Below are 15,019 nucleotides of genomic sequence, written 5' to 3' on the forward strand. Positions count from 1 at the left end.
ACTGAGAGGAGAAAATTCAAGCAAATGATTTCATAAGTGTGATATACATCCCATCCCCTTCCCCCCCATAGTGCCCCCCCCCCAAAAAAAAAGCCTCAATCAAACAAACAAAAACAGAGCCTGGCACAGTTGTTTCCATGCAGTTGGTTTATTTTGGGAAGTGTTCTCACAGAACAAGAGTGGGGCATTGTTGGAGTGGAAGGAAAGGAGGAAAAGCTAAGTAAAGGTGATTATCAAGCTGTTCACTATTGTGAAGAACTGGAGTGGATCCCTTAGAGATTCACAGAGGATCCATGAGGAATGCACCTCAGAGGGGAGGTTTATCTTCCCACCAGCTTCTGTCCCTCACTGGATAAGAGTGGCCTTGTGGGGTGTCAACTCCCTCATACTTTCAGGTTTTCTAAAGTCAGAATGACTCTGAAAGTTTCCTGCAGGCATCCTATACAATGATGGCAGAGAGCCCTGGACTTCTCTTTTGTTTGTCCATTCATTCATTTCATTGTTTTTCGTTGAATATACACTTATTTTAAATGTGTGCCAGGCACTAGGAAGTGGTTAAAAGTTAGAGCTCTTTCTTTGATATCCAATAAGGATGGGTCAACACAGGCATGGAGAAATCAAGAGGAGGTGGAAGAAGCAGAGAGCTTCACATCTGGTGGCCATTAACCCAACTTTTATAGCCACACATACCCTAAATCTCCTTTCCATTTTACCATCCACTCTTAATTACTTTCAGTTATTCCTGTTGAGGTCGGGGGAGGGGGTTGGAAGGGTGAATTTTAAAAGGCGTTTGGCTATTACCATCTGTTTTCTTGGAGTGATTAACGAGTCTCTTCCATCTTTGTTATAGTCTGCCTCTGTGTTCCCTGGACACCTCCATTCCAGTGCAAGATTCTCATGGTTGAATTCACGTAAGTAAAATAAATATTTGGTGCAACTTAACTGGAGTAATTATTTATTGGCCTTTTGCTATGTCTCAGGCTATTGTTACTCTTGTTGTAAGTGCCTTAGTTGGAACATTTCATTTACTTTTTTCAATAAACCCATGAAGAAGGTCAATTTGCTGAACCTGCCTGCAGCCTCTGTAAGGACATACAAGATAAACCTCATGCTCAACCCTTCACCATGAAAGATTCGGTGAAGGTCCAGGTTATCTGTCCCAGTAATTGAACTAGGATAATTAAAGGCAATTGTCATAGAAGGAGAGCCTGGGCAGCAGAGCCTCTAGATTCAGGTCAGTGGCTGGTGGCCAGATCAGGCCATTTTTAAGAAGTAGCTGGTGGGTGAGAGATAGAGACCAAGAAGCAGAAATGGGAGAGGCCACCCTGAAAGATGGAGGGAGATTCTTCTATTACTGAGAATTATCTATTACTGAGAATTTTCATGTCTATAAAACCTGCCCCTATGGCTTTTGTGCTCCAAATGGTTCTGTTACATACATTCCATCTTTCATTTGAGCTAGCTTGAGAGACTTTCTGTTCTTTCCAGCCTTGATTAGAACCCAAGCCTGTATTACTGGAACTCCAGCAGCGTTCATAAATGTTTAATCTATATTGTCAGGAGAGAGATAGCTTTGTCTAATGGGAATGGCTAATAGTTAGAGATCAGGTGATGTGTTTTAGTTACAGTACTACAATTTACTTACCTTGTGTCCTTGGGCAAAAACACCCTTTTGGATCTCTGTTTCCTGATCTATAAAGTGGGGATAATATTGCTTACCATATCTCTTTTACACAAGGAAGATATATAAAAATAATACAAATTGAAGTGACTTAAAAGTTTACAAAGCAATGTATAAATGCAAATCATCATTATTATATTTGGCCAAAATAAAAATATATTCATCATACAGCCTTTTACACTAATAACATTTCTAAGAGCTGATCTAGCACTTGAGTTTCAGCAAAAGTTCTCAGAAGTGCTCTGACTGGCATGGGACCAAGAGGCCATATGCAGGTTTGTAAATTTTTGCAACCTTATGCCTTGTCTCTCCAGCTAGATGTTAAGGTCACACTATAATACGTATGTGTATTTGTTTCTTTCTCAGAATCAAGCACAATGTAGATGCTTATAAATATGTGTTGATAGACTATTTGGATAAAAAGAAAGATGGGTAGGTGTTGTTGTAGGAAACTTTACTATCTGTGGAAATTCAAGGTAAATTTAATTTCTCTGGTTATTATTCTTATTCTAAGGAAACAATAGAAAAAATAGTCTGAGTAGGCATACCTGCCATATGCATGCATATGTATTTCATACATGCTTTTTCACTGGAGCAATGCAAATAAAATCAGTGTTACTAATCCTTCCAGCTGGGTGAGAGTTTATTTTAAAGTCTGATATGTTCACTGGTCTGAATATTTTTAGGATATCCCACACAAGCCTGCTCAGCAGAAAAAATTTTCAAGGGCCTTCTTGGACAGAAGGTGTTCACTTTATTAAGATTTCAATATTTGGAAAGTTATAAATTTAGTGTTATATGAGTCAAACAAACAGAAATCTTAATACAAAAGTGCTCCAAATCTTCATCTGTCCCTTAATGAAAATGAGTAAATTGTGCAGGCATGAGCTTTCTGTTGCTAGAGATGTTTGAGCTGTGGCTGAATAATCATCTAGCAGAGCTAGTTAATGCTTAGGGGAGGAGCAGAAGATGGTCTTGTTTCCTATTGAAGGTCATGACCAACTTACATTCTGGAATCAGATTGCATTTACTAGAGATTGCATTTATACCTGTTGGAAATAATGCTGAGCCTGGAAGGAGTCTATTATCTAGAACACAGTCAGCAAACTATGGCTGTGGGTCCCATCTGGCCTCTCGCCTGATTTTGCAAATGAAGTTTTATTAGAATGCATCCATGCCCATTCATTTAGTTATTGTCTAGGGTTGCTTTTGCCCTACAGCAACAGAGTTGATTAGTTATGACAGAGACTATTTGATCTGCAAAGCCTAAAATATTTACTATCTGACCCTTTATAGAAAAAGTTTGCCAATTTTTATAAGAAGTAGATGGCAAAGTTTACTGCATACTTCTCAGAAAGTGCATCTTTACTTACTGGGGTTATAAGGTGTATTTGAACTTCTGTATATATTTATTTTTATTACATTTATTTTTAGTTTTAGCCAACTCTATGCACTAATTTCTTCATCTCTAGGGTAGTGATATTACGACACTTGATCTTAGCCAAAAAGCACAGAAGCAGTGATAGAGTGGTGATATTATTAATACTCACTTCACTGAGTGGTTGTGAAGATTAAAAGTGAATATTTTGCATAGCGTGAACCTGACCACTACACTGTACTGTGCTGGAACAACATAGAGGGACATGGGGGTGGATGAGGGTCAGGGATGTCAAGGAAGTTTTGTTGTGGAGGGTGTGACTAGAATTGTATTTTTGAAGAGACGGTGAGGACTCAGCTGGTAGTGGAGATACTGTTATTGCAGTTACAGGGAGGCTGGCTAAGCTGACCTCTAATCTTCCCAGCAAGGAAGTACTCACCCCCTTACCTAACACTTCTGCCGTGTTTTAAAAGGCCAGAGAGATTTTTCCCTGCTAATTAGTGACTTGACCCAGAGAAGTAAGTGCTTCTCTACTTTCAATCTGTGCTTTCTATACTAAGATAAACTAGTAATGATTTGCCAATAAGATGCAATTACAGTGCCTGCTGAGGTCAATATTCAATCAGGGGTTCCATTCTGAGTGCTGCTTTGATCAGTTGGTCAAAAATTTCCTTTCTTTAGATGCTTTGTAAACTATGATTGATTGAGAGGTTTAGGGGTTTACGATTGGAATGTGGTTTCATTTTTAATCCAACTTGTGAGCCACACTTCAAACTCTGGCCAAATGTGATAGTCTCCCTTGGGAAGCTCCTGCCCACCCTGAGACCAGAGTGGGTACTTCTTCTTATTTCTTCCACCATCTCCTGCCCTTCTTCCAATACAGGTCAGACTCTAAAGAATAGCAAATAAAGTAGACTATTCTGAAGGTTTTGTAGAAAACTCAGCAAGTCATGTTGATCACTCTCCAGCAAAAACAGCATTTTTTTTGTTTTTCAATTCTTTTCTAGTTTGTCATATGCTTGGTGACTTTTTTCTCCTTTCTGTCTTCCCCATACAGGCTTTTAGACTTTTCTCTATAAGTTAGAATGACTCAGATTCTCCCTCACTTTGGAAATCTTACTCTGAATAACAAAGTCCTTGTAGATAACTGAACAAGGCCATTGACTGTTCCTCAGACACACTTTTTGGGACCACAAGACCAGATCACCACACCAGATCTGCTGATTTATAGGAATATAGCAAAATTTGAATGAGAATAAATCTAAGTTTTTTGGTACTTTATCCCAGAAACCCAAAATGATGGTACTTCATTGCATCTTGGTGTTCTACTGGGTCATAATTAAAGTAGAATGCCTGAGGTTTTGTGGGCTCCTTTTTCTCTCTCTCCCTCCCCCGATCTCCCTAACTCATCTGAAAGTCTAATTTTAGTTCAAGGATAGAATTTCATCTTTGTTTTCATATGGATTCACATTTACTTAGGATTTATAATCAGAGGCTTCAAGTAGCTGGTGGTAGCCCTTCTGTGTAGCTAAGATTTTATTACTTTATGTATAAAATTTAAATCTTTAATCCTCCTGGGTTTTATTTTGGTAATGTGGCAACATATCTTAAATTTAAGATATATCCATAGCTTTTGTCGCAGAAATCTCTCTTATAGGAATCTATCCTAATGAAACAACAGCTGGACTTTAATAAACAAGGATGTTTATAACATTATTTGTCAAAGCAAGTACAAAAAAAAACACACACATGGATGTACATTAATGAGGGAGATACTGAATAAAGTCTGGTATAATCCTCTTATGGAACATTAAATGTTTCCTAAAATGGATAAGCCTCTCTCTATTGACCTGGAGGACTGTTGATAATGCATTGTCATGTGAGAAAGGCATCAAATGGCAATAACAACTCCAAATCCCTTATATCAATTTTTTTTAATGTAAAAAGATGTGGCTGGGAGTGGTGGCTCACTCCTGTAATCCCAGCACTTTGGGATTTACTTGAGGTCAGGAGTTCGAGATGAGCCTGGCCATCATGGTGAAACCCCGTCTCCACTAAAAACACAAAAATTATCTGGGTGCAGTGGTAGGCGCCTGTAATCCCAGCTACTCGGGAGGCTGAGGCAGGAGAATTGCTTGAACCCAGGGGGCAGAAGTTGCAGTGAGCGGAGATCCCGCCACTGCAGTCCAGCCTGGGAGACAGAGTGAAACTCTGCCGCAATAAAACAAAACAAAAAACAAAAAGTTTAAGTAGAAAGACACCAGACTGATATATTATTTACTCTTGTTGGGGGTAGAAGTATGATTAACATTTTCTTTACATGGTTTTATATTATTTCACTGGTTTTTAGGATTGTGGTAGACACATGTCAATTTTGTAACTTGACAAAAGATTTCATCTGACAGAAAGATTTTTAAAAATAAAACAAGTAGACAAGTAAAACTGTTATTTCTCTATTTGAAAACTGTGGTGTCAGATATTTTGGGAGCTGCACACATGTACAGAGAACAGTCTGTTGTAGTGTTCTGCTCATAGTCAATTTGGGCGAGAGCTGGGACAATTCAGGAAAGGGAGAGGCTGTTAGGTCCAAATTGGAAGAGGAGAATCCTAGAGCTATTAGTCTTGGATTGTGGTGACTTTACCTTTATTTCTCCTGAGATAGATTCTCCCTTGCACCCATTTCCCTGGTGACTCACCTGTCACTTAACACACTGAGGGTTAAGATGGCTCAAACCCAACAGTTTCAGAGCAAATTTTAGCCTCTCTTCTTTCTGCTGCCTTCTGAATTTGAGTTATTGCTATACTTTTTAGAGATCAATAAAAGGACTGGACTTGGTGGGTCCATGACACAGGTTTGAGTTGAGTGTTCTGGTACCATCTATGTGACCTTGGATAAATAACTACTAATCTTAGATTTGTCAGCTATGGAGTGGACACAGAGATGCCTTTTTATCGGATCCCACCCAGGACAGTAGTAGGAGGTTTATGTAATGCATAGGGGTTGTAAAATTATTTTATAGGTTTTACAAATTTGGAATTTAACTACTAGTCTCAATTCTCTATGATGCTTTATCATAGAAATTATTGATTTGTATGATTACCTTCTTTTTGAAAAAAAAAGAAAAAGTTACTGCTTTCCTAGATGAGGGTCCCATTGGGAAATAATGTATGCTTTTTGGTCTTTCTGCCTCTGGTGTTTGTGTAACAGAAGGAAAAGTTCAGGATGGTTGCCGTCAGACAAAACTCTACAGACCTATAGAAGAAAATTTCAGGCCTCTTGCCTATTAGGTGAAGATTGAGTGTTCCCATGGTCTCCTCTATTACAGCAGTCAACAAGCCCATGATAAAAACAAAACCACTAACTCATCAGCTCCGACTTCATTTTTACGGTATCTGTTGTCCACTGGGTAACGACAAGAAAATAATCCCTTTCTGTAATATTTTCAGCTTTTACTTAGATGCGCAATCTGTTTTTTTGTTTCTTTGCCCCATCTTTGGTTAAGCATCCTAGCTTATACAATTGCTCCGTCCTTAGAGATAGAGGCATTGCCTTAATAACAGGAATATTCTACATACTAAAATAGCATCTTTGAAAGCACAAGTTCATTTTTAGAATTAATAATCAATGTTAATCTATTATCTTCAGGTAAATAATCACTTATACACATATTCTCTTATTTAATCCTCAAAACAGAGGCTCAGAGCGAGTACCTAACTTTCCCAAGGTCACATTGTTAGTGAGTGACAGAATTAGGGCCTCAGTCATTCTTTTTAGGTGAGCAACCTAAACTATGTTAACACAGAGTTAATGAAATGATCACTAACTGAATTAATAATTCTATCAACTAGACCCAAGGGACAACTAGCTTAACCAATATCTACCCCATGTAAGCCAAGAAGACTTCTTTTATCTGGGATTTCTCAGATAAACTAATAGGAATTCCAACTGCTAGTTGAACCTAGTCAATCATGGAACCCTGTTGAAGACCATTTCAGGGGAATAAGTTCTAAAGCACATGCTTTGGGAAAAGCTGCTCCAGCTAGAGTCAGACTCTTTACCAGCTACCCTCTTCCTCCCTCTCTCTTTCAACACTAGAGACCCTTGCTTAGCTCTTGTAACATGCAGCACTTAAATATAGCTTCTTGTTCTCTTTTGGGTAGACAAGTTATTAATTAATTTCAGTTGTAAAGAAATGAGGGTTGCCAACTGTCCATTGTGCTTGTGATCTGGTGTTCTTTTGTCAAAAAGCATTGAGTCCTATTGTTCTAACCCTTCCCATGTTCACATTGAATTTCTGATGACAAAGCATATTTATTGTCTTCCATCCAGATTTTAAGTTCTGTTTGTGGGGTTTTGGGCAGTTGCCATTCTGAGGAGGAGCAGAGGAGCATGGCTTTGCCAAAGGTATGCCTGAGCAAGGCAGCTAAAAATGACCAGACCCGTCTCCCCTTAGCCTTCTGTGTTTCATGTGGATTTTTCAGCAAACATGCAAATCATGGTTGTTGTATAAATTGTTCACTGCCTGGATATTAATTTTCTCCCCATAGAAAAAGTAGCTGGGAGATGAATCACTGAGTGGTTACCCAGCACAGAGAATGTTGTCTGCATTCATCTATCTTCCATTCAATCTCCCTTCAGAAAGACATCATGGGTGAGCCCCACTCTTCCGACTGCAAGTATCACCAGTGACAGCTTTGCAAGTGGCCTTAACAGCTTGTCAGGAAACTAATCAATGTAGCTTTTCACAGAGGAATCTACTTGATCAATATCACCAAAGAAGCCCAGACCTAACAAACAGATCACATAAGAGTTTTCATGATCAATAGAAGTTACACAGAAAGTAAATTATTGGGTATATTTCAATGAACGTATTATAAATGCTTCCTGATGATAGCTCTTTCTCTGGGAGCTACAGTAATATACCAAAAGTGATAGAAGAGACAGTGTGTGCCCTGTCAGACCGACCCCTAGGGACATGTTCTCAACATGAAACATACACACACAATTAGTTGAGAAGATGTAACTCTGGTTTTGAAGGAAAACTGGTGGCTGGTGTCTAAGAGGATTCCTGCAGGGACAGAAAATAATAGAACCAGATTCCTCTCTTCCTTCTCCCTTCCATGCTATCAATAGCTTCAAATTACTTCAAATTACTTCAAATTACTTACACCCAGTCAACTCCTCAAACCTTCCCTAGGTTAGGGAGAAGAGGAAGAGCCAAGATGGTGGAAATTACATTTCCACTGCCTGAGTGAGTCAGGGGCTTAATATCTGCATATTTTGGAGGATTTTATGGTCAGATCTCTTGAAGCTGTGCTGTCAGAGAGTCTTATCAAGCATGATATCAGTGGAATTCTCAGTAAACACCACTAAGGAGAGCTCCTTTTTGAAGGGAACTCTTGGTCTTCTAAGAACTAGGAATGTGTGGTATGCTTTCTTGCCATTTAATTGAAGAAGAATGAGACTGTCCCAGAACACAAACATAAATTTCCCCTGCACATGACGATGAAGCAGATAGTTTATCTTGTGACATCTGATCCAGCAGTTCAGTTCAATATGATTTGTCCGTACTCAGCATTCTTAAATTGAAAAAATATTTTTGAGCACCTATTTTGGGCCAGATGCTGTAGAAGATGCAATGGTGAGCAAAAAGAGACTGTCCTTGACCTTTTGGAGCTTAGAAGGTCCAAGAAGTACCCCTCAATGGAATCTCCTTGTAGGTTACATAGTCTAGGAAAAAACTATATGGCCCTAAGTGGTTCTGCACACCTCCTGGGAGGGAAGCAACATGGCATCACTGTAAGGGCATCTTTAGAACTCTCTTGACAATTATCTTCCCTGGGACAAGCCAGATCAAGCCGGCTCAGCTCTGGCAAATATTTTCTATGTATAGCCAAAAAGAAAACAATTAATTACCATGACCTACCACAGTTAAGCACTGTGCTATAGGATTTACCTGTATTATATCCCTTAGTCTCTTCAATATATCTAACTTTCCAGTGTCTCCCAATTCTGGGCACCATCTGCAAGAGTCCACTTGGAAAATACTCAAAGTAATGAACATTTCTTTTCTTCCTTTCATCTTAGAATAAGCAAACACAATTTTCCTAGTCTTGTTAACATTTCTTACTTTATTATCTCCTAGGTGTGATAAGAGCTAATCTGATGAACTAAGGCAATGTGACAATAGATAGTTATGACCCCATGATAAAAACTAATTATGCTTTTATACTCCATAGGAAATTAAGGCATGCATACCATTAATAATAATTCAAGAACATAAACAAGAATATCACAGATATTTGGAAATTTGGTATTAATTTATCAGTATATTTTTATGACCCCTGTTTAGACACGCTCCAAGTAAGATGAGAATTTATAACTTTCCTTTCTTCTTTAACTTTGAGAGAAAACTGGCAGTCAGCTGGAGAAAAAGTATGCACCATCATTTGTGAATGAGCACACAGCTCTTTCTGAATGATCATTTATGCTCTAGCATCCTCTGAGAGACATACATATATACTTCTGGGGGCAAAAATCTTTCCTCTGGCAATGAACAATCTGTAGTTATATCCTGGATAAGCCTAGTCAAACTCAAAGATTGGTTAGATGTCAGATAAGAGCTTGGAGGGCAACTTGGAATTTCTCAGGGATGTAAAATATCCTTTAGATCTCAAACAACAACAAAAAAAAAGTAAAAAAAAAAAATCCATTAATCTCTGTGCTTGTCATCAGAAAAGCAACCTTTTAAAGTTTACAATATTTTGATTTTTCAAATAGCAAATCAAGAAGAGAGGTCCTTGAAAATGCCAGTTTAAAAATTTGTTTTCCATTAACCTGAGGGTAGGCACCTGGGGAAGAGGGAGGTTTCTGCTGCTGAAATTTCTTTGAGCTTTTATGTCTATTGGCACTGGACAGCTAAATGCAGTTAAGGGTGAACACTGAGGTTGGCAATGAGAAAGTAATGCTCTTATGAGGTTTTAGTTCCCCACTGAAACATGCTTAAACATGTTTCAAGGTGTCAACAACATTTGAATATTTCTAGGACATTAAACCTACCTTGAAATATTGATAGGCCGAACTCTGTTCTGAAAGAAATCAAGCCTAAGTCTATTGATTGGCTGAATGGCCAGAATCAAGGCTATTGCTGAATCTCAAGCTGCACAGGGCTTGTAGCAACACATGCATAGGTTCTAATTCCAGCTTCATTCACCTCTTTCTGGGTATTTGATATTTAAATATTAACTTACCACGTCTGAACCAGTTTTCTTGTCTGGAAAATGAGAAGAATAATGGTGCTTGCCTCATAAGACTGTTGTGAGGATAAAATTGGCTTCTTTAAGTGGAGGAATGTCAGCAAAATGATGAAATATAAGTTTTCTCTGTTATCTTCGTATAGAAAGATTTTTGACAACCATTCATGAAAAAGAGCACATTTGTGGGAGTATAGGAGTCCAGTGGAGAAGTTTAGCACACTATTAAAGCAAAAAACTCCAAGAATAGATATATTAAAGAGCATAAGAAAAGCAGTTTTACTTTATCTGTATCACCTCTCCCAAGGCTGCACAGATCAGTGTTAAGAGACATCCCCTTGGCCTGCAGTTTTTCCCGGGGAGGAAAGTTAGAGTGCAGTGAGTAAGCATCTAGCTTCCTCAGCTCTGCAGGACATTGTGCCCAAAGACCCAATTATTTCTTGCCCCACCCAGAATACTGAGGGGATTGGCATGGCTGAGTGATTGAGAGAGGTTAGCAATAGGGAAGAGGGCAGGTTCTCAATGCAACCAGGGCTCAGAAGTCAACAAAGGGCAGTGGATCCCAGACTCCATCAGGGAGCTTGCTCACCAGTCTCTTGGAATGTCTAGCTGGCCAACCCTGCCAACTGACCCACAAAGACTCCCAATGCTCCATGTGTCTCACACATGCCTTCCCCCTGTGGCCAGCCCCCTGCATGCACTCCTGCAGATGGCAAGTGTGAGCTTTTTCAGTTATCTTGTGGACACATACAGGTAGCCAGATTGACTCTGCGGGATTTGGAGAATGCATACAAAATTGAGCATTTCAGGACATTTCTTTAGGAAAAACAAACAGGAGACTCTTAGACCCTGGCATGATCTTTTAGCATCAAGAGAAGGAATACAATCTTAAGAACTACCATCCAAAAGAGGAGAAGTGTGAAGCATGTGCATCCATAGAAAATATCGTAGAGAACCCAAGAATTCCTAGCCAGGTTGGCTGATGAAGTTGTTTCTCTTCTAAAACCTAGTCAATAGAGATTGGAGGAGATGACTGCTTCTTTAAATGAGAATACAGCAATACAAGACTTTAAGAAATACGAAAAAAAAGTGGCCAGGTGCAGTGGCTCACACCTGTAATCCCAGCACTTTGGGAGACTGATGTGGGTGGATCATCTGAGGTCAGGAGTTCAAGACCAGCCTGCCCAACATGGTGAAACCCCGTCTCTACTAAAAATACAAAAATTTTAGCTGGGTGTGGTGGTGGGCACCTGTAGTCCCAGCTACTCGGAGATGCTGAGGCAGGAGAATGGCGTGAACCTGGGAGGTGGAGCTTGCAGTGAGCCAAGATCACGCCACTGCACTCCAGCCTGGGTGACAGAGTGAGACTCTGTCTCAAAAAAAAAAAAAAAATTAGCTGGGCATGGTGGTGGGCACCTGTAATCCCAGCTACTTGGGAGACTGAGGCAGGAGAAGCTCTTGAACCCAGGAAGCGGAGGTTGTGGTGAGCCAAGATCATGACACTGCACTCCCGCCTGGGTGATAAGAGTGAGACTCCATAAAAAAAAAAAAAAAAAAAGGAACATGAAAAAAATCAAGGAACCATGGCATCACAAAAGGAACACAATAATCAGTGGCTGACCCCAAAGAATTGGAGATCTGCAAATAGCCTAACAAAGACTTAAAAATAATAGTGTTTATAAAAAACTGAAGGAAATAAGGAAACTACATGAACAAAATTATAAGTTCAACAAAGATATAGAATTTATAAAACAAAAAGAACTTAACAGAAATACCGGAGCTGAAGAATACAATGAATAAAATAAAAAATGCAATAAATAACATAAAGAGCAGGCTTGATCAAGCTACAAAAAAAGAATCTGTGAGGTTGAAGACAGTCCACTTAAAATTATCCAGTCAGAGGAAAAAAAATAAAAAAGAACAAAGAAGAATAAAAAAATAGTCTGTAGGATAATGGAATACCATAAAAAGAACTAATATATATTATGTGAGTTCTAGATGGAAAAGAGAAAGAGAAAGAAGCAGACATTTATTTGAAAAAATGACAAAATTTTTCTAATTTGGGGATGAAATATATACATTTAGTTATATGAAGCTTAAAGATTTCTAAACAGGTTAAATGTAAAGAGAATACATTATAATCACACTATCAAAAAACATAAAACAATTAATTTTGAAAACAGTAAGAGGAAAGAGGCTTGTCACATGCAAGGGACCCTCCAACAGGCTAGCATCAGATTTGTCAGTAGAAACCTTGCAGGCCAAGAGAGTTGGATGATTTATTCAAAGTGCTGAAAGAGAAAAAAAAAAAAAAAAAACCTGTCAAGGATGGATGCTTTACCCAGAAAAGATGTCCTTCAGAAATGAAGGAGAGATTAAAACTTTCACAGATAATATCTCAGAGGGTTTATCACTACTAAACCTGAAACACTAAAAGGGAGTTCTTCAAGCTGAAAGTATACCAATTAGTAACGTGAATACATAAGAAAATATAAAACTCACTGGTAAAGATATGTACGTAGTCAAAATCAGAAGACTCTAATACTGTAATACCAGTATGTAAATTGCTTTTAACCTAGTATGAAAGTTAAAGGATGGGTGGCTGAGCACAGGAGTTTGAGGCTGCAGTGAGCTATGATTGTGCCACTGCACTCCAGCCCAGGAGACAGACTGAGACCTTGTCTCAAAAAATAAAAAGCGAAAGGACAACATTATTTAAAAAACCTATAGTTACAATAATTTGTTAATGAATACACAATTTAGAAATGTGAAATTTGTGACATCAAAAGCATAAAATGTGGAAAGGGAAGTAAAAGTGTAGAGTTTTTGTATGTGATCAAAGTTAGCTTGTTTTAAGCATAAAATAGACTGTTATAACTGTTACATGTTTTATGTAAGCCTTATGATAGCCATAAATCATAAACCTATAGTAGATACATGAAACATAATGGAATAAAAGCATACTGTGACATGAAAATTATCAAATTACAAAAAAATTTATTAAAAGAAGAACAAAGAAACGAAGAAACTACAAAATAGCCAGAAAACAATGAACAAAATTAGAATAGTAAGTCTTTAACTATCAACAACTACTTTAAATATAAATGGATTAAATTCTGTAATCGAAAGATATAAAAAGGCTAAGTAGATAAGAAAAACAAGCCCCAACTATAAGTTGCCTCAGCAACTTTGCAACTTTAAGGACACAATAGGCTGAAAGTGAAGGGATGAAAAATGATATCTATGCAAATGGAAACAGAGAGCAGGATACCTATATCAGACAAAATAGTATTTAAGTAAAAACTGTAAAAGGAGACAAAAGAAGGTCATTATATAATAATAATAAAGAGGTCAATTTATTAAGATGATATAATAATTACACATATATGTGTACCAAACATGGGAACATATAACTACATAAAGCAAATATTAACAGATATAAAGGGATAATATAGCAATACAATAACAGGAGGAGACTTCAATATCCCAGTTTCAATGATGGGTAGATCATCCAGACAGCAAATCAATAAGGAAGTATTAGACTTGAATGGCACTTTAGGTCAAATGGCCCTAGCAGACATACACACATGACAACCACCAGAAACAGAATATACATTCTTCTCAGGTATACTGGGAACATTCTCCAGGATCTATCACATGTAGGCCACAAGATAAGTCTCAAAAAATTTAAGACTATTGAAATCATATCAAGTATCTTTTCTGACCACAGTAGTATGAAGCTATAAATCAATAACAGGAGGAAAACTGAAAAATTAACAAATATGTGGATATCAAACAACATGCTCTCAAACAACCAATGGGTCAAAGAAGAAACCAAAAGGGAAATAAAAAATATCTTGAGAGAAACAAAAATGGAAACACAACTTACCAAAACATAAGAGGCAGAAAAGGCAGTTCCAAAAAGGAAGTTTGTAGCAACAAATGCATACATTAAGAATAAAGGAATATTCTTTTAAAATCTAACTTTAAACCCCAAAGAACTAGATAAGAATGAAGTAAATAACAAGATCAGAGCAGAAATAAATGGAATAGAAAATACAAAAACAATAGAAAAGATCAATGAAACTAAGAATGCGTTTTTGAAAATATAAACAAAACCAACAAGATTCTATATAACTTACCAAGAAAAAAGAAAGACTCAAATAAATAAAATTATAAAGAAAAAAGGAGATACTACAACTGATACCACAGAAATGCAATGGATAATAAGAGACTACTATGAACAGTTATATGCCATCAAATCAAATAAGCTAGAAGAAATGAATAAATTTCTAGAAACATACAACCTACAGAGACAGAAGCATGAAGAAACAGAATATTTGAAGAGATGAATAATGAGTAAGAAAATTGAATCAATAATCAAAAATCTCTCAACAAAGAAAATCTCAGGACCAGATGTCTTCAGTGATAAATCCAACCAAACATTTGAACAGGAACTACTACCAATTCTGCTCAAATTCTTCCAAAAAAAATTGAAAAGGAGGGAATATTTTCAAATTTATGTTATCAGGCTAGCATTACCCTAATACCAAATCCAGACAGGGGCACTGCAAAAAAAATTATAGGCCAATATCCCTGATGAGCATAGAAGCAAAATATCCTAATCAAAATAGTAGCAAACCATATTCAACAGCATATTAAAAGGATCACATTCCATGGTCAAATAGGATCTATTCCTGGGATAC

At 37.6% G+C, this 15,019-nt stretch overlaps 1 long non-coding RNA gene across 1 annotated transcript in view; it reads left to right on the forward strand.

Annotated features, from left to right (window-relative positions):
- The window catches only part of LOC131382571 (uncharacterized), a 52,401-nt gene that overhangs the window by 15,725 nt on the left and 21,657 nt on the right, over nt 1-15,019 (forward strand). The window contains exon 2 of the long non-coding RNA XR_009212140.1: nt 851-911. This is a non-coding gene — a long non-coding RNA (uncharacterized LOC131382571). The remainder of the gene's footprint in view (nt 1-850; nt 912-15,019) is intronic.

Source organism: Hylobates moloch, unplaced genomic scaffold, assembly GCF_009828535.3.
Source record: "Hylobates moloch isolate HMO894 unplaced genomic scaffold, HMol_V3 SCAFFOLD_63, whole genome shotgun sequence".
Classification (NCBI taxonomy): Eukaryota; Metazoa; Chordata; class Mammalia; order Primates; family Hylobatidae; genus Hylobates; species Hylobates moloch.